Genomic DNA, 20,796 nt, shown 5'->3' on the forward strand with positions numbered 1-20,796 from the left:
TTAGGGGTTACTATCTTCTCCACACCCTGTATAGAAAGACTTGCGACAGCTTTAAAATGAATAGATTCCAATGTTTAGGCACATTGATAGATTTGTTCCTTTCAATGTCATATAGGTGATCTTACAGTCGATCTTTAAGCCTAAGTGTGGTGCAACCTACTTATTGAATATGGCACAACTCACATGTACGGACATAGATTAGAAACTTGGAATTACAGTTAATAAATGATGAGATATCAAAGGTCTTACCAATGGCACTGGAGCTCACATATTGTCCTCTTTTGATGTAGTGACAATAGTCACATCCTTTCATGCCACATTTAAAGTTACCTTTAAAATGAAGCCAATTGGAGCCCGATTGTACACAGGAAAACAGACTAGGTGAAAGGGATCCTCCTAGAGTAGGGGCTCTTTGAGAAATTGACTTGATACCCTTTGAAAGTATTTCACTGTAAATAGGGTCGTTAAACAAGACAGGCAGATATTTAGTGATTGTGTTCCGAATTTTCACAAATTATGTGCTATAGGGTGTGCAGAAGACAGGAACACAGTCAGAAAGAGAGGTGAGAATTCAACAACCTGAAACAACTACTGCTTACTAGCCCCCAAAAAATAATGGACAAAATAGGGAAGCCTATCCTAGGACACCAAGATAAAATTATGAACAACATGGTAATGATAATAATTGCCATCATACTCCAAGAAATTCTTGGAAAAAACCTTTTAAAAAAAACTTTTATTGTAATGGTGGGTATGGGGAAAGACCATATAGGGCCCACTATACCAACATGAGCAGTATGGGAGACATGAAAGAAGTCCCATACCAATACATAATAGGTATGACTCCATTAGAAACTATGCGGAACCTACCCCCTATTATTAACCATCACAATAGGAACAAGAACGTTACAGGTCTGATTTTTATGGACAGAGGATGGAGGGACCATTTCCTGAGGAGGAAACCAGAAGAGGCTTGTCACTCGCCAAGGAGAAAAACCCAAGAGGCTCAATATTCACCAAGGAGAAGAGCACAAGAGGAACGTCCAAGAAGAACACCAAAATGAAGAAGGGATGCAGAGCGGGAAAGAGACTCCAAAAGTAAAAGAGAACAGTAGGAGAATGAGTCTTTAGTCTGAGCAGTCAATCACTAAGCATAAATGAATTAGCAGCAACAAATTTGACACATATATTGGAATAAGGAAATATGTGAGAAAAATCAATATCAAGAAATCTATTTTTAAGTAACCTACAAACACGTGTGAATAAATTAGGTTTTGGCTCAAATGTAATTGAACATAGTTCATTACAAAATAAATTTCTCTACAACCCACAGGTACATGACAACCAACATATCGAAGTGTTTAAAAAACTAGTATTACAGGACCTAGATCAATTAAAGATTAAGAATAAACAGGATCCTATACATATCAAAAAAGGCATACGTTCTTTAACAGCAAGAAGGGATATAGTAATACGCCCAGCCGATAAGGGAATAAGGGAGGTGGAGTTGTAATTCAGGCAAAACAGAAATGTCAGGAAGAAATTGATCATCAATTACAGGACACCTCCACTTATGCAAAACTATTGGTAAATCCAACTACACAATGCAGAAAGGAGCTGGAAAACAGTTAATTTGGGAGCTAAGAAAGATGTATTAAGTACTAAGGAAGCCAGGTATCTAATCCCTGAATCTTTTAGAATCCCTGTGATTTATACCATTCGTAAGATTCATAAAAAAAAAGAAAATCCTCCGGGAAGGCCCATTGTAAATGGTATTGATTCCCTAACAGCAAGAATGGGCCAATTTATAGACAAATTTATTCGGACATTCCGACAAAAAAATCAGTCGGATTTTGTCAGATGGATTTTGTCCGAAACTGGTGTTGCATACACACGGTCGGACAAAGTTGTCAGAAAATCCGATCGTTCGGAACGTGATGACGTTATTTCGTTATGACGGAACTAGACCATCGGGAAAGCTGAGCTGGTAAGCTTAGAAATGGAGCCAGTGCGGAGACGAGTCTCTTGAAAGAAAATGATATCAGCTCTGTATTTGCACATAAGAGGAAAAAACCTGAGATCTCTTGAGAGAAAAAAAAGGGAGATGGAGGAAAAAGAAAGGAGGCAAAAAGAGGTGATAGATAGAAGCTCTGGAGATAGGGCTATACTCACTAGCCCACCTAGAGGGTTAAAACAGAGTCTGGGCAGTGTCAGCTAAGACTCAAAGAGTCTCATCTGTGGGGGTTTAAAGTTTGAGTCAATATTGTCCTGCTCATTGGAGTTAATGAGGGAGGTGGGGCAGGGGAATACATGCGAGGTTGTGGTTCAATTGTAAGAGGTCTGTAACTGGTTGCATCTAATGAGGGAGAGCAGCAAAAGTGTGGTTCAAAACATATAAGGGACTGTAACAGCAATCTAAGCTAGACAATAAAAGACCGTGGAGGAAAGAGGAGTAAGCAGAGCTTGAATGGACTCTGGAGAAGACCATATTTCTGCAAGACAGTGTTCTCCTATCTTTACATGTAAAAGATAGGATGGGAGGTGGATGAAGAAAAGTGCTAAGGTCAGTGAACCCACCGGGTCCGATAAAATTCACCTGAGTATTGGTTCAAGGCCTGTATAAGGATGTTAGTACATATAGTATGTATGCTTTCATTATCATAGGAATCTAGTGGGACAGGGAAGAGGTGAGGTGGTAAGTGTGGCGTGTGAATCCTCTCCTGTGTGCCACTAAAAGCATGTTAACCAAAATGTCAGTGTCAGTAACCAAAACAAAACAACACGTAAGAACCTAAGCCCACTGGGCATATATGATGGGAGTTTAGCCACATTCTTGTGTGCTCCATGCTGGTATATATACGAGAGATGTGTCATATGAGTACTCCTGACTTTGTGGTATGCAGAAGAATCTGTACCTGTCTGAAAAATCGATTATGGGAAGGTCTAGGCTGTCACAAAAGTGTGGCAAGTCCTCTGGGATGCTCAAGTGGGCTGTTCGGCCCATGCTAGAGGCTGATAGGAAGAAGGGGAGCTTCCATCTGTACAGTATGCCCGTAGCATGTAAGATGTCCAGTAGGGATCCTAGTACCTTTCCGATTTTGCAGGGTGATTGCAGCTATCTCAACCCTGTTGTAAATAATGTGGCTTCTTTCTCTATCTTTACATAGGATACCTTCCTTAAAAGTGAAGTTCACAAGGCAGCATATAATGTTCTGTGGGGGATCTGAATGCCTACCTCTGAGGTGCAGTGCTCTGTGGAGACATTCCATTTCTTTTTTTTTTTTTTTACAATAAAGTTTTTATTTATCAAATTCAGAAGACACAAATATGACATCAGAGTGCACATCAATAAGCAGCCAATACAGGGCACAGAATGACCAGTAACAGTATGCAAAGACGAGACAAATTAAGCATAACATAACACAAAGTAACGTCAATCTTGTATAGGCTGTCTGAGCATATTCGTTTCACTGTTATTTCGTTGTAGATCAAATTACGATGTTTTAGTGTCTTTTAATCAAAAAGAAATAATTACGAAACAATTAAGGGGGTAGATGGGGGAAGGGAAATTAGGGGTAAGGGAGGCAAAGTGAAAGACGAAAGAAGAAAAAAGGAAGAGAAACAGCAAGGTTAGAAGAGCGGGAAGAGGTATAGTGCAGCAAATAGAGCTTACGGACTGGGCCACCCCACAGCCCTTCGAGTCTACTTTCAGTCACACCAGCCAGGGATGAGAATCCATGCCTTGGGGCACGATTCAGTCTCGATCACCGCGCACTCACCCTGTACTCAAATCCCGAAAGGCGTCAGAATACTTAAACTGGACCCAAGGGGACCAAGTCTTGTGAAATTTATCCGCCGTGTCTTTAGCTGTAGCGAGCATCTCCTCCAGAGAGAAAATATGGTTAACTGAATGTACCCACTCTCTGACTGAGGGTACCGTAGTTAATTTCCAGTATTTAGGAATCAGGGATTTAGCCGCTATCAACAGGTACTTAGATAAAGATCTGTTGTATCTGCCCAGCGACCAGTCTGATATTTGCAAGAGACAACACTCCGGTGAGAGAGTTAGTGTGGTATTAGTAATATTGCGAATTAAATCGCAGATCATGCTCCAGAAACTAGCTATCCGGGGGCAACTCCACCAAATATGCAGCATGTCTCCCGCCGCCTCCCCACAGCGCCAGCAGAGGTCAGAGGATGCTGGATACCAACGCTTAACTTTAGACGGGGTGGCGTACCATTGTGAAAGTAATTTGTAAGCATTTTCCTGTAGCCTGGTGCTTATAGTGCCTTTGTGTGCCAGGATGCATGCATTGCGCCACTGTGTGTCCGTGAAATGAGTCCTGAGGGCCCTCTCCCACGCACCCTTAAATCTATCCGGCTCCCTGTGGACCAGCTGCTGGAGACATGCGTACATAAAGGAGGTTGACTTCTCCAAGGGGGTGCCTTGGAGGCAGATCTTCTCAAAAGGTGTCGGGTCCCTGAGCACAGCTGCCTTCCTTGCAGGCGCTAGAAGATAATGGCACACCTGTCTATATTTCCAAAATGACAATGTTGTAAGAGGGAGGCTACCCGTAAGGTCTTCAAAGGGAAGAATCTTTCCCCGCCGTACCAGGTGTGAAGCTAGCAACGGGGAGTCAGCAGTGTGAGAGAAGTCAGTCGTGGACATGCCCGGGTGAAAATCCGGATTCCCCCGGAGAGGTGTCGGAGGACCCGGGGAGGAGGCAAAGTCATGGTAAGAGGTCAGCTTGTGGAAAATCCGTAATGTAGCTCCTATGAGGGGGTGTTGTGACAGTTCCCTAGGGCAGCTGGCCTTCGGGATCCAAGGGGAGAAGCGCAATGGAGATCTAGACACCCCCTCTTCTATTGAGATCCAGTCTTTGCTGTCAGCATGGCAATTCCAGTCGACTATTCTGGCTAGGTGAGTGGCATAATAATACAGTTTGAAATTCGGGAACCCCATCCCGCCCGCTGCCTTCGGTTTCGTCAACAGATGTAGACTAATTCGCTGTCTTTTTTGGGCCCACAGGAATTTCCAAAGTAAGGATTGTAGCTGTTTAAAAAAGGTGACTGGGAGGTCGATGGGCAGAGTGTGAAATAGGTAAAGAAGTCGTGGGAGTGTAATCATTTTGATGAGTGCGGCCCTTCCAAACCATGAAAAGAGGCCCCGCGACCACCCAGTCAGGTCTAGTTCGATCTGCCTCAACATGGGCTTAAAATTAAAAGAGAAAATCTTGCTCAACTGCGGGGTAAGCTTGATGCCCAAATATGTCAAGGCGTCCGTCACCCATTTAAATGAGGTATTCGATTGTGCCTGCGCCAACACTTCCGGGGGGAGCGTCAGATTCATGGCCTCCGACTTAGTATAATTAATCTTGAGGTTTGAAATGTAGCCGTATACTAGGAAGGCCTGCAACAGGTTCGGGATCGAAGTATGTGGGTGGGTCAGAAAAAACAGCAAATCATCCGCATAAGCAGCGATTTTACAAATCCTCTGCCCTACAGGGAAACCTGAAATAGAGGGTGTGTTGTTAATCGTGCGAATGAATGGCTCTAGGGTGAGGATAAACAAAAGCGGGGAGAGGGGGCACCCCTGCCTCGTCCCGTTCCGAATCTGCACTGGATCAGACAGGGTCCCATTAATCTTCAATTGGGCAGTTGGATTTTGGTAGAGGGAAGAAATCCAGGAAAGCATGCTGGGGCGTAGCCCTACGTGAGTGCATGTGGCAAGTAAAAAGTCCCAAGCCACTCTATCGAAGGCCTTCTCCGCGTCCGTGGACAGGAGAAGGCCCCCAAACCGAGCACTCTGACAAAGGTGAACTAGATTCAAGGCCTTCGTTACGTTATCCCTGGATTCCCTCCCTGGCATGAACCCTGCCTGCTCCGGGCCGATCAGTTGGGGCAGAAAATATCTCAGTCGGTTTGCGATGATTTTAGATAGAATTTTTAAATCCAAATTAAGTAGGGAGATGGGACGATAACTGGCGCACAACGTGGGGTCCTTCCCCGGCTTGGGAAGCACCGTAATATAGGCTCCCAAAAAGGTCCCCGGAAGTTGATGGGGCTCTCTTAAGGAGTTGAGGGTTCTCAAGAGAGGCTGTTCCAACATATCCGAAAAAGCCTTATAGTAGTGCGCCGTCAGCCCATCAGGGCCAGGACTCTTACCCGGTTTAAGGCTTTTTATCGCCCCCAGTAGTTCCTCCGAGGTAACCGGACCCTCCAGGGAATCAGCGTCGTCAGGAGAGAGCGTAGGCATGCCACTCCGGGTCAGATAATCCCGAATGATATGACCCCTCTCCCCGAGCAGCTCCCCGGGTTTATGCTGAGGTGGGATATTGTAGAGGTCACTATAAAACCGGTGGAAACTGTCAGCAATCTGATCCACACGATTCGTCAACGAACCGTCTGCCTTTTTAATTGCCAGAATGTTATTGGCGAGGGCAGCCTCCTTAACTGCCCTGGCCAACAGCCTCCCGCCCTTGTCGCCATGCTCGTAATATATTTTTTGTTTTAGAAAAAGGGTACGCTTACTCTTAGTCTCTAGAATATCTTTCAACTCCGACCTCGCCTCAAGCAGTTCCTGTGCCACTAGAGTAGCCCGCGACCGCTTATGTTGGGACTCAAGCTGAGCAATTCTTGAGGAAAGGGTAGCCACCTGAGCTTCCGCCTTCCGTTTGCGGGCTGCCCCCGCTTTGATAAACTCCCCCCTCATAACACATTTATGTGCTTCCCAAATAGTCAGGGGTGAAAGCTCATCTGAGGCATTTTCTCGGAAATAGTTACGAAGGGCCTCCGTCAGCGTCGGGAGTAGCTCAATGTCAGTCAGCAATGAGGGGTTCAGTCTCCAGGTGCAAGGTCTAGGCCTCAAGTCAGAATGCGTCAGGGAAACCGAAACCGGGGCATGGTCCGAGATGGTCTGGAGCCCGATGTTAGAACTCTGGGCAGTCAACAGGTCTCGCTGCGAAATAAAGATGTAGTCAATACGAGCATACTTATCGTGAGGTGCCGAATAGCAAGTAAAGTCTCTACCAGTAGGGTTGAGTGTGCGCCAAGTGTCAATTAAAGTCAAAGAATGTAATACCCTTTTCACCTGTTTCAAAGTACGGTAAGTTAAGCTTGACTTTCCCGTGGAAGTGTCCTGAATCGGGTTAAGTGGTACATTGAAGTCACCCCCCAATAAAATGCACCCTGTAGCAAAGCTCTTTAATTCACCTACCACTCGCCTGCAAAAGGATGCATGTGCACTATTGGGGAAGTAAACGTTAGCTAGTGTTAAGGGCGTGGAACCCCACATGCCCTTTAGAAACAAATATCTGCCACCGGGATCCGACAACTGCTGAGTGACCTCAAAACCGGCCGATTTGTGAAGGAGAATCGAGACTCCTTTCGTTTTTGCTTGCGGATTAGTAGCATGGAACACCCACGGGAAATGTTTGTTAAATAACCTAGGAATTTGATCAGATCTGAAGTGTGTCTCTTGCAAATATACAAACATGGGTTTTACCTTATTCAACTCCCGGAGGATTGAGACGCGCTTTTCAGGTGTGTTCAAACCACGAACATTATGCGATATCAAAGTCGGGCTGGGGCCCAGCGACGAGTACGCCATAACCAAGAATTCAAAGCCGTCCGAGGGCGGCCCACTCTGTGGAGATAAACAAAAAGGAGAGACCGTAAAAGATGACAGTAAGGGGAAAGAGGGGAAGAAGATGGGTAGAAGTAAGAAGAAGAGAAAGGAACAAGGACAAAAAGGAGGGTAGGATAAGGTAGGGGAACGTCCTGTACACAGGGCGTATCAATCAAAGTGAGATCTTGCCTGCAGAGCTCTGAGCTGCAAGCCGAGACAAAAAAAAGGGAGCAGGGAGCGGTACATGCAACAAAAACCCCCAACTATACCGCTATGCCCTATTTGTGGGGTACGTGGGAGGAACACCACAGAAGGAGTAAGTGCTCACAGTGATACCAAAAAAGAGGAAAAATGGGAAACAAAAAATACAAAAACACAGAGTCACCATAAGGGGGACTCACAAGCCCTAAGTTGAAGCAAAACAAGGCAAAAGAACATTTCCTGGCCGGAAAATAACAGCCACTAAGTGGCGGGACATGCAGCTTAGTGCTACTAGCTCAAAAAGAAAAAAGGAAAAAACAAACACATCATGTCCCTGAAAAACCTCTGGTCAATTGCCAGTTCAAACAATCAAAGAAAAAGAAAAGTCAGGCAAGATGAATAGCATTCCCCCAGTCCTTCAAGCAGGGTCCCGGCTCCTTGACTGCCGTGCAGGGAACTGAAGGCGTCCCCCCGCTCCAGCACCCATCCTGCCACCTCTGCTCTTTTTCATGGGGGGTTTGGCCGGGGAAGAGTGGGGAGAGCTGTCCGGGCTAGTGTCTTGTGGAGGATTCCGGAACTCAGCATACCAATCCGGGAGATGAACACAGGGGATATTCAGTGCTGCGCAAAAATCTGGAAGCTCTTCCGGGAGCCTGAGTAATAGTTGTCTTCCATTAAAGGTGACCTGTAGGGCGAACGGAAAACGCCACTTGTACACAATGCCTCTCTCTCGCAGTACTTCCAGGAGGGGGCGTAAGGCCCTCCTATTTTGCAGAGTGATGGGTGACAAGTCCTGGAAAAGTGCCAAATCACAATCATTGAATTGAATACGGTCATTTTTCCTTGCTTGGCTGAGAATCTCCTCCTTCAAAGGAAAGTTCTGGAGGCAACAAATGATGTCTCTTGGTGGGGCCGTGTCTGATGGTCTTGCGCGAAGGGCCCTGTGCGCACGAACAAATTCAATAGGGGTATCAGCCGCGTTCTCCAGCAGGTTGTTGAAAATGGAGCGTAGGGCCGAGGATATCTGGTCAGGGGCCACCGCCTCCGGAACCCCCCTCACTCGAATGTTACATCGCCGACCCCTATTATCAAGGTCCTCTAGGTGCCTGTTAATGGAGATAAGGTGTGCAGTATGTGAGGCCGTTGTAGCTTCCAGTCTGTGTACCGCCTTATCTCTCCTATCCTCCGCTCTCTCCATGGTGGCCATTTTTTCATTCAATGAAAGGAGGTCAGCCTTAAGGTCAGTAATGGCAGAGAACAGGGTATTCTTAATGTCCGATGCTATAGCAGTCATGTCACCCAGCGTGAGAGGGTGGGCAGGGTTGCTGTTCCCACTAACCAGGTCGTCTACGGTACCTTGTGATCCATCGCTCATCTCCTCCTCGTCGCCTCGTGGCAGCGCCATCTTGCGCGGAGTGGAGCGGTCAGCGCGGGCCTGCATGAGGAATAAATCCTGTATATTGCGGGTTTGGGACGAAGCAGATTGTCTCCGCGATCTAGTCCCCGGGTTGTGCCGAGCTTGCTTGCTCATTTTCAGCGTCCGGTTCGGCCAGGAAACACGCTAACGGGCTGTGAGTCTTCAGGAGCTCCTCACTGAGCAGCCATTCCTTCCGCGCGCCAAGCCACGCCCCTCGACATTCCATTTCTATGGGTGGTTCAGATGGCCTGTCTAGCAGATTGTTAAACATATCTAGTACTGATTGAGGCAGGTTGCCTGGTTCAATAGATTCTGGAAGACCTCAAACTCTCAGGTTGTGTCTGTGTCCCCTGCTTTCTAAATTCTTGAGGTACCTCCTGCAGATGAAGTGACTGAGTTTCAGCTACCTGCTGAATCTGTTGGATGGCTGCCACATGGTGGCTGGTTGTTGTCTCCACTTACCACAACCTTGTGGCTGTGGCTTGGATATCAGGGCAAAGGTCACCTATAGCTGCAGATAGAGTGCCCTTGAAGTCAGAGGTTATGGCTTGCAGATCCCCCAGGCAGAGCGGCTAGTTAGGATGAGAACTGGAGAGGGGAGGTAGCAAGTGCCAGCATAAGCCTGTGAAGAAGCCATGGGATGGAGCGGAAAAGATATGATACCTTGCACCTAAGCTGCATGCCTATGTCACTTGGGGAGCCGTCAGCTGAAATTGAAGCACTCCTACCTGCTTTCTCCATGTAGACCTGGCTAGTTACCTCCGCTAATATCAAGTTATCTCCTTTGTGAGTGGAAGCTTTTACATCTGGAAGCCAAAGAAATTTAGCAAAATATATTTTGGCCTAAATGTATGAAGCCAAATTTATGTGTAAAGCTGGCTTCTGTTAAATGATTTTCAGAGATAATTGTATTTAACATTTTGCTAATGCTTTGTGTATCCATACTACTTGAACCTTAAAAAAGAGAGTACACCCCTAAAGTTTGAATAGTTCAACTGGAACAGTTTCAGAGACCCTATTGAATTTAATGTTGCCCACCTAGAGCGGTTCTCTGGGTCAGCATGTTTTGTTTTAATTTACTGTAAGTCTGCTTTATGGTCATTGTGAGAGTCTACCAGATTATTATCCCACATTTACCATCTGACTGAAAAAAAAAAAGATCAATGTATCCCCAGCTTTAGCTTCCTCATAGTACCTTATGAATACTTTGGTTATGAATTGAACATGACATTGGAACTGCTGGTGGATCCTTGTATACATCACCCAATAGCTAAGATGTAAGTGTACCTGTAGTTTTCTCTAATAAATGTAGCACTCGCCCCAGAAATGGCCCACTGATTTGCCCCAAGTTCCTCTCCCAAATTGTTGCAGTAAAAAAACAGGCACACAGGAACAGTTACTCTTCTGGCTCAATAAACAGGGGTTGTCTTTTGTAAGATTTATTACTGAATAACTTGGACTGTGGGATATTCCATGAACGCTGAGTAATAAAGGGAGGACACTGTTCGCTGTATTACTACTTCTCAGGACAGTTTCTTTAACTAAGGCCCAGCAAATAGACAGTACCAAGATACCTTTAGAAAAGTCTCAGGTCAGACAGGCACTAAGATTGAGATGCCAGGAACAGCAGCAGCAACAGTCACTATGATCCTTTCACTCAGGTCTGTACTCACAATGTCCCTGGGCACTTGGATACCTCCTTCATAAACCAGACAGACAATTTCTTAGTAAATCTTCCAGACCTGATCCTTAGTGAAATCACTCAATTAGCTTCAGAGATTTTTTAGCAGAAACCGGTCCCCTCAGCTCTGCCACAGCTGGGACCTCAATGAGCTCAGGTGAGCAGCCCTTCAGGATAGGAACTTCTCCTCCTGAACAACAACAGAGCTGCCTCAAGCCCCAGACTATTTATTCACAGCCACTTACTGGGCATCCTTTCCCAAGGATTGGCTAAGAGCCATACTACATTCTGGAATCCTCCAGAAGACAGGAGAGAGCAATCAAGCCTGCAGCCTGCAGAGCCCAAAACAGACAAGAGTAATCACACACTGCGTCCACTAGTTACAGTGGAGCCAAAAAGAACTATATTTTCCCTAGTTTTCCTAGCAACCTATCTAGGAGCATGCTGCATAAAAATCACAAAGCCTTATCATAAATATATCATTGTGTTGCTTTCACAGACATGAGTTCTAGATAATTGTTGTATCTTTTATATATAAGTTCATCAACTAGTTGACATTTAATTAGTTTAAAGCATTGACAAAAACATAATTTGTACAATGTCACTCTCATTCTGTCAGATGCGCAATCTGCCAAGCATGCTTTAGTAAAATGAAAAATGGGTAAAATTAACTCTTGTCATGCGACAAACACAATTTCCAATGTGAGTATTTTTCATTCTAAAAGATATTCAAACAGAAAGGTAAAGCATGTGATTCTAAATACATTTGACCACAATAGTAAATAGTATTGTTATGGACTCAGTCTGATATGCAGTCTCCAGTAGACACAAATATACAGTTACTTTAATTCATATACTGCGTGCACTGTGTCTTACTTTATTGTATCAAAGTTCCTTCTTCACAAAAGCAAAGTATAACTGTTCTGTTGCACAGCTTTATATTTTGACCTTCACTCCTTAGTGAAAGATTTATTTTTTACAGAAACTAATGGAGATCTATAATTGTTTTGAGTTTGGGGAGTATGTTTGGGGAGTATGATAGTAAATGTGACTATGGTACCCAAAACAAATCAATGAAAGGGAAAGATAAACGTTAGCACTTTATGCACTGTACTGTGCACATTATTTGAATGGATCCAAGGTGTCCAAGCTGGAAACTTCAGCACTGAGCAAAGCAAGACCTCATGATATTTATTGCACGCAATCTGACTTTTAAATTTCTCTTTGATAAAGATCACAAGAATTTAATTCTTGAACGTGAACTAATTATAGTCTCATTTACTTTAAGCGCATCCTGAGGGCAAAAGCCCAGACCCAATTGTAACACTGAGCATTCATCATCCGTCAAATGATGAGGGTTGAGATTAATGATGTTAAGATGTCAACAGGGCCCGCCAATTCCCCCAGCAGCAAATGCGGGGGAGTATATAGGACCGGCTCAATAAGTATATTACAACCAGAGTCTAGGCATGGGCGAGGCCATGAGCAAAATACAGTGCTGAATGCAGCAGTCCTTCATCGGTATAGGGACTGACGTACAGTCTGCTAATCACTCACACACAACCTACTTGGACCACAAAAGTCCTTATAAGGACTGGTAACTTGGTCTGTCTAGGGTGCTACAGTACATAGGATTGAGTGAGGTACAGTCTGCCATTCTATAAGGACTGGTATAGGTCCACAATACATAGGGTTGAGGTGCACTACTGCTGACCGCTGCCCTATACTGCAGCAGTCCTTCATCAGTATAGGGACTGACGTACAGTCTGCTAATCATTCACAACCTACTTATTCCACAAAGGTCCTTATAAGGACTGGTAAGGTCTAGGGTACTACAGTACATAGGGTTGAGTGAGGTACAGTCTGCCATTCTTTAAGGACTGGTATCGGTCCACAATACATAGGGTTGAGGTGCACTACTGCTGACCGCTGACCTATACTGCAGCAGTCCTTCATCGGTATAGGGACTAAGAGTTTTGTCACAGGGTCATTTAAAAAATGACAGGCAGAGGAAGAGGCAGGCCCTTCCACAGGGGTGGTAGGGGTAGGGCAGGAGCAACAGGCTTGAGCCAAAGTGGGAAGTTGCAGAAGGTGCGTTCAATTACTTTAAAGGACGCACCAGACTTGGTTGAGTGGCTCGCTCAGCCTTACTCTTCTGCACCCTCCTCATCCTCTCGATCTGCACCCTCTTCTTCACTCTCTGCTATGTGCACCCCCAAAGACACTACTACCAACAACACCACCACCACCACCACCACATACCTTCCGCTTGAGTCACAGGAATTATTTTCCGATCCATATCAAGACATTTCTGATGCGCGGCCACTCTTGATAGAGGAAGGAAGAGGAGGCACCAACAACCGCTACTCAGCAGTCTGACGACAGTACCCAGATCAGCCCAAGGAGGAGGTTGGTCGCCCGGTGTTGCTGCCTACTCCGAGATCTCTACTTATAGCGGTGGGGAAGGTGACGTTGATGATGACGTGTCTAGTGATGTCACGTGGGTGCCCACAAGAGAGGAAGCGGAGGGTAGTTCAGAGGGAGATATGGACCAGCAGATAGGGAGGAGAAGCAGGAATAACTTACATTGCACAGGAGGGACAAAGCAGACTGCAAATGTATCAGGAGCGAGTCATCGACCATCTGGCGCTCCCAGGACACCGGCACATGGCTCCGCAGTGTGGGCTTTTTTTAACGTGTCTGCTGCTGACAATAGCGTTGCCATCTGCAATCTTTGCAGTCAACGCATTAGTCGCGGTAAGCCCAACAAGGGACGACCGCCTTAAGAAGGCACATGAGCAGCCATCACTGAGCCGAGTGGGAGCAACGGAACACACAAAGCCACACTGCAGGCTCTCACCGTCCAGCCTCATCTTCTACTTCTCCTTCTCCTCTCTCCTCACAATTGTCCTCCACTCCACCTTCCATCACGCCAAGCTCACATTTTTCTGCAAAAAGGCAGGCTTCCGTGGGCCTAATGTTTGACCGTAAAAAAATCATGACGCCGGATAACCCTCTTGCCAAACGGTTGACGGCTGGCTTGTCAGAACTCATAGCCTGCCAACTACTGCCATATAAACTGGTGGACTCGGAGGCCTTTCGCAAATTTGTGGCCATTGGAACACCACAATGGAAGGTCCCAGGAAGGAAGTATTTCTCACAGAAGGGCATCCCAGAGCTCTATGGCCATGTTCAGTGGCAAGTGAATGTATCTCTGGCACACAGTGTCGGTGCCAAGATACATCTGACCACAGACACGTGGTCTAGCAAACACGGGCAGGGAAGGTATATCAGTTTTACTGCCCACTGGGTGAACCTTCTGACGGTCGTCAAGCATGTAACCCGTGGCACCCGTGTAGATTTGGTTTTACCTCCACGGATTGCATGCAAGGCTGACTCTTCTTCTCCTCCTCCTCCTACTCCATCCTCCTCCCTCTCCTCTTCAGCTGACTCCTCCTTTTCCGCTGCTAGCGTCTCTTCCGCTGCGCCGCCCAAGCTCCCCAGAACCTATTCGATATGCCAGGTGAGACATTGCCATGCCGTGCTGCGTCTGTTGTGCCTGGAAGCCAAGAGCCACACTGGCCCGGCACTCCTTTCAGCTTTGCGTTCACAGGCAGATCAGGGGCTAACACCGCTCAATTTGACAGTTTGTAAAGTGGTGTGTGACAATGGTGCCAATCTGCTTAGCGCATTGAAACAGGGCAAAATCATGCACGTGCCATGCATGGCACACGTCTTAAACTTGGTCGTTCAGCGATTCCTTGTCAAATACCCTGGGGTCCAGGACATCTTGCGGCAGGCAAGGAAAATCTCGGCCCATTTCAGAAGATCTTACACGGCCATGGCTCGCCTTGCTGACATTCAGCGGCGACACAATCTGCCGGTCAGACGTCTTATTTGCGATTGCCCGACGCGATGGAACTCAACCTTCTATATGCTTGATAGGCTGCTCCAGCAGAAACGTCTACCTGTATGAACTCTGCGGCAGAACCGGTTCTGGGGAGCTGGGTTTTTTTTCACCGTGCCAGTGGCTGCTCATGTGCGACACATGCAGACTTCTGCGCCCATTTGAGGAGATCACCAAACTGGTCAGTAGCAGCCATGGCGCCATCAGTGACATGGTACCTTATGCCTTCTTTATGGAGCGTGCATTGCATTGTGTCATTGATCAAGCTGTGGAGGAGCAGGAGCGGGATGATGAGGAAGTCGCAATGCTGGATGAATTCCCAGGGGGGCTACTCTATCTGAGACAAGTGAACAACAGGAGTCTGAAGAGGAGTCAGAGGAGGATGGTGCCGGGGCGGATGAGGAGGAGCAAGAAGAGCATGCTTTAAACCTTTCTGGGATCCCTGTTGTGCGTGGATGGGGAGAGGAGAATGAAGAGGATGACATTATCCTGGATGATGAGCAGGAGCCAGGCCACCACACCACTTCCACTTTAGTGCAAATGGGGGCCTTCATGCTCCAGTGTTTTAATAGGGACCCCCGTATAAAAAGCATAAGGGTCAAGGACCAGTACTGGGTGGCAACGTACTTAGACCCCCGGTACAAACACAAAATGGCGGAAATGTTACCGCCGTCACAGAGGGCTGGCAGAATGCAGCACTTCCAGGCCTTGCTTCGAGAAATGCTGCATTCTGCTTTTGCGTGCGCTGGCAGAGGAGCAATTCTCACTCCCAGAGAAGGAGTTGCGGGCACCAATCCAACAGCGCCTGCAAGAAGAGGCCAGTTTGAAGATGTGTTGGTGACTTCGGATATGAGGTCATTCTTTCAGTTGACCCATCGACAGGTGTCACCCGGATCCAGCATCAGGGAACGCCTAGACCGTCAGGTGTCCGACTACATCGGGTTAACGGCCGATGTGGACGCTCTGAGGAGTGATGAACCCCTGGACTACTGGGTGGGCAGGCTTGACCTCTGGCCAGAGCTTGCCCAATTTGCAATCGAACTGTTGGCTTGCCCCTCATCCAGTGTCCTGTTCGAAAGGACGTTCAGCGCAGCAGGGGGGGTTGTGACCGATAAGCGTACTCGCCTCGCTCACGACAGTGTTAACTACCTCACATTTCTAAAAATGAATGAGGCATGGATCTCAGAGGAATTCAACACATGTGACCAGTAGACCATGTATATGTCTATAAACATTTTTTTTAATCGAGCACAGAGACCTTCTTTCTTCATTTGGCTCACTTCCTTGTCCAAAAAAAGCACACCATACTATATGCCCGTACCCGCCTCTTTGAAGAGGTTGAGCGGTGTCATATTTCTACTGGGGCTGCTTATTATGAGGGGCTCCCACCATCCCTGTGCTGTGCTGACATCCTCCTGGGGCTGTACCTCTGCTGTGCATATTATGAGGGGCTCCCACCATCCCTGTGCTGTGCTGACTTCCTCCTGGGGCTGTACCTCTGCTGTGCATATTTTGAGGTGCTCCTATATGCCCGTACCCTCCTGTTTGAAGAGGTTGAGTGGTGTCATATTTCTACTGGGGCTGCTTATTATCAGGGGCTCCCACCATCCCTGTGCTGTGCTGACTTCCTCCTGGGGCTGCTTATTATGAGGGGCTCCCACCATCCCTGTGCTGTGCTGACTTCCTCCTGGGGCTGTACCCCTGCTGTGCATATTATGAGGGGCTCCCACCATCCCTGTGCTATGCTCATTATGTGGGGCTCCCACCATCCCTGTGCTGACTTCCTCCTGGGGCTGCTTATTATGAGGGGCTCCCACCATCCCTGTGCTATGCTGACATCCTCCTGGGGCTGCTTATTATGAGGGGCTCCCATCATCCCTGTGCTATGCTGACATCCTCCTGGGGATGCTTATTATGAAGGGCTCCCACCATCCCTGTGCTATGCTCATTATGAGGGGCTCCCACCATCGCTGTGCTATGCTGACTTCCTCCTGGGGCTGCTTACGGTTCAGGTGTCAGTGCTGTATATCACGGTGCTGATGTCAGTGCTCTCTATCACGGTGCTGCTGTCAGTGCTGTATATCACGGTGCTGGTGTGAGTGCTTTATGTCACGCTGCTGATGTCAGTACTCTCTATCACAGTGCTGCTGTCAGTGCTGTATATCACGGTGCTGGTGTGAGTGCTTTATGTCACGCTGCTGATGTCAGTGCTCTCTATCACGGTGCTGCTGTCAGTGCTGTATATCACGGTGCTGGTGTGAGTGCTTTATGCCACGCTGCTGATGTCAGTGCTCTCTATCACGGTGCTGTTGTCAGATCACTTTATCACGGTGCAAATGTCATTGCTGTATGTCACGCTGCTAATGTCAGTGCTCTCTATCACGGTGCTGCTGTCAGATGACTCTATCACGGTGCAGGTGTCATTGCTGTATGTCGCGCTGCTGGTGATCATCTCCTGCACCCTCTTCTTTGCCTACCCTGGTCCCTGACCTTCCCTCTCCTCCATTGCCTTCATGCGCTCCACAGTCCTGAATTGTCACAACAATTTCCCATATAAAAAAAGAATGCTTGTAGTTGTCGATCCCAGATTCACCTCATACATGTGTTGTCATTGGCCATGTGGTGGGACTATGTTTGCACAGCTATTAATTATTTTGTGGCTGCAAATTTGACCTGTAGGTTTGCGAAGTTCGCCTCCCATTGAAGTCAATGAGGCCCGCCGCGAACGTTCCAGTTTGCGAACTATCGGCCGCGTTCGCGGTCCGCGTTCGCGAAACATCCCGTCGGAAGTTCGTCCATCACTATTGGCAACATATGGATCTTCTCGGTTGGAGCTTTAGACACTAAAAGGGGGCGTATAATCATCACCTCCTCTAGAGGCATTAGACAGGGCCAACTCTGCACAAATATGAATGAGTTGCTGAACATCCTCAAACAGAAAACTGTCACGATCAATGAAAACGTGAGCTACATGGATACATTCTAACAAATGCTCTCTAGTGTCTCTCAATGTCTGATAGCAAAATTCTCTATCACATGTTGCCAAGAGTGAAAAATACAAAATATCTTCCAGATACATCTGGCAGTAATTGAGCAAGTGCTCAGACCTAATTCCTAGGTGCAGCTGTTTAGATTGTATGGCTTCAGTACTCTGTCAAGGATGCCATGTTTGGCATCCAGCACAAGTGGTCAGATCAGTAGGCTGCACCATAAAGAAATCAGGAAACAGTTGGATAAGTGAAATAAATGTATTTATTAATGATAAAGACACATTAACAACCAACACCAATAAACCATCAACAACAAGTGAAAAAGCACAAGAACATGGAAAGCCAAAACACACCTAACTATCTAACTAATATATACAAGTAAAGGAAACACAAATAAATAATCAAGGCAGGGACCAGAGAAAAGGGGAACAGAAGGCCAGGTACTGGGAGCAGTCAGCAAGGGGGAGCTGAGAGCAGATGACAGGGAACAGATCTCAAGGTCAGAATTCAGGATACAGGGTCCAGGACAGAACATAGGCACAGTTCAGGTTTTCGGGATACAGGGTCCAGGACAATAGACAGGTACGGGTCAGACTCAGGCAGGAATCAGGCTTGCAGGGGGAACACTAAAGCACTGAGTCTTGGTTAAGGGCAGGCTTATATAGTCCAGCAGTCCCACATCAGGTGTACAGTAACTTGATTGTCAGTTATTACTTTGACTGGGAGACACCCGCTGGTGGACACCATAACCACACCCTTCAGTGCTGAACGCAACAGTGCCACCAGAAGGTGAACTAAGAAATGACACCGTTCCTGACACCCTTGATGCTGCATGAAAAGACCCTCTCTCTGCTAGTATTTTTTAAACTTTTGTTGCAATAATACATGTCCCCATAGCAATGCCTACCTTCATATACCTTTAGTTACAGTAAATTACCTATTACCCCTTATCCAGAATTTCTCAAGATTTACCCCCACAGACTTCAGTGCGATTTGCCTCTAAGATCGAGTTTGCTGAATTTCCGTGCAAGATTTTCCAAACCCTTGGTGAATCGAACCTAGACAGATTTCACCGATACTAAGAGGCAGGAGTTTTCTTTCTTATGTCTGTGTCTCCAGCAAGGAGAACAGTGGGCAGCAAAACAGTGGCATCACTAAATCTAGTTGTCAGAGGTGGCAGCAGTGTCTTAGATCTCACTCTACAGATGTGAGGCAGTAGGGGCTGTTTTAGCATCTTCTAGAAGCCAGAGCTAACGTCTTCAAAGCCCATACACGCAAAGAAATCAAGCAACACAAACACCAATACGATGGTGATTATGAGCATATCAAGGTGCCAATGACTGGTGTTGTGAAACGACAGTTTAGTGCTGACAGTTTAATATGCAGAGAAAGCCCATAGCATAAACAATCATTAGCAAATCATAACATCCTGTGACAGTGGTCCACTCTAGTCTGCCAATACTTTAATACTGTATATTTTAAATCCTGTTTGGTAAAACTCATAAATATTCTATGTTTATTGTAAAACTAGGAAATCAGACATGGATGCAGAGATGCATAACTGATACATAATAGACAATTACCCTGCAGTTAATATGCATGCTTTCTCCATGCCTGCATTGTGACAATAGACATTTTATGACAGAGCTCTGAATGACATACCGTATCACCAGTGGATTGTACAGGCAGTGGTTGTTGTTTAATTTATCACTGTGCTGTTTGAGTGAATTTCCAAGGAGAATGCAGAAGGAGCAGTCACTCAGCTGTCAGACATCATTAAACTGCTACATACAAAGGTGAAGCAGAAGGTTAAAAGGTCTACTAAAAGACAATAGTGTGAATGGATTCTGCTGTTAATGGAATGGTATAGTCACATTAAATATTGAAAGGGACATTGGAATCATATTGTTTTTTTTCCCATGTTTATACCTTCAGAGAATGTTGGGCATTTCATAGAAATCAACGTAAAAAGGCATTTGCAGCACCAAAGAAATACTGTATATGTATATTCAAATGTTAATCATTCGTTCATCCACAGTGTAAATAAATAAAATTAATATGAATAATAAATACAAATAATTACTACTCCCTATAGCAAAAAGTCCATCCAAATGTGAATGTGAATAAGAAGCAAGAAAAGTGTCATCCACCACCCAATCTAATCTGCGTCAAATCTTCCAATGTGCGGTTGCTCAATACCCCACAGTGAATTGCACAATGACCACAATCATCAGCTACAGAAAGAGTAGATACAACAGCCTGATCGCTCTGAGCCAGTTGCTCTTTCTTTGCTGTCCAATCTTTGTAGACACAGGGGTTATTTACTAAAACTGGAGAGTGCAAAATCTGAGGCAATTCTGCATAGAAACCAATCAGTTTCCAGGTTTCATTGCCAAAGCTAAATTGAACAAGCTGTTGGTAGCCTCCCTGGCGGTATTCCCGAGTCTAGCTCGGGGTGAGATTTAATTACCATAAGCGGTATTCCCGAGCCAGACTCGGGATCGCATCGCTGGATCCACGTAATGCCGCGTACACACGATTGGACTATCCGGCAGACTTTCCGCCCATGTGTGGGCTCCGGCAGACTTTTTTTTCCCAAAAGTCCGGCGGACTTAGAAAGAAGTTTTGACTCAAAATTGTCTGCCGGACTCGGCAGTCCGGCGGACAATCCGATCATCTGTGTGCCAGTCCGCCGCTTGCTCACAAGGATAAAGGTCTGTTCATTTTGAACGTGGCTCCAGGTAGACGGGACTAGCGCAGGAAGTCAATGTCGCCACCTCCATCAGTGAGATTGACACCTCGCTGGCCCTGTCACCTGGTATGGACTTAAAGGGGAAGTCCTATGCCGGGAAAATGGCGTGCCCCCCCCCAGGGTCCATATCAGACCATTATCTGAGCACACAGCCTGGCCGGTCAGGAAGGGGGGTGGGGACGAGCGAGCCCCCCCTCCTGAGCCGTACCAGGCCGCGTGCC

The sequence above is a fragment of the Lithobates pipiens genome, unplaced genomic scaffold, assembly GCF_037356315.1.
Source record: "Lithobates pipiens isolate NorthernLeopardFrog02 unplaced genomic scaffold, aLitPip1_a1.2 Scaffold_8, whole genome shotgun sequence".
Taxonomy (NCBI): Eukaryota; Metazoa; Chordata; class Amphibia; order Anura; family Ranidae; genus Lithobates; species Lithobates pipiens.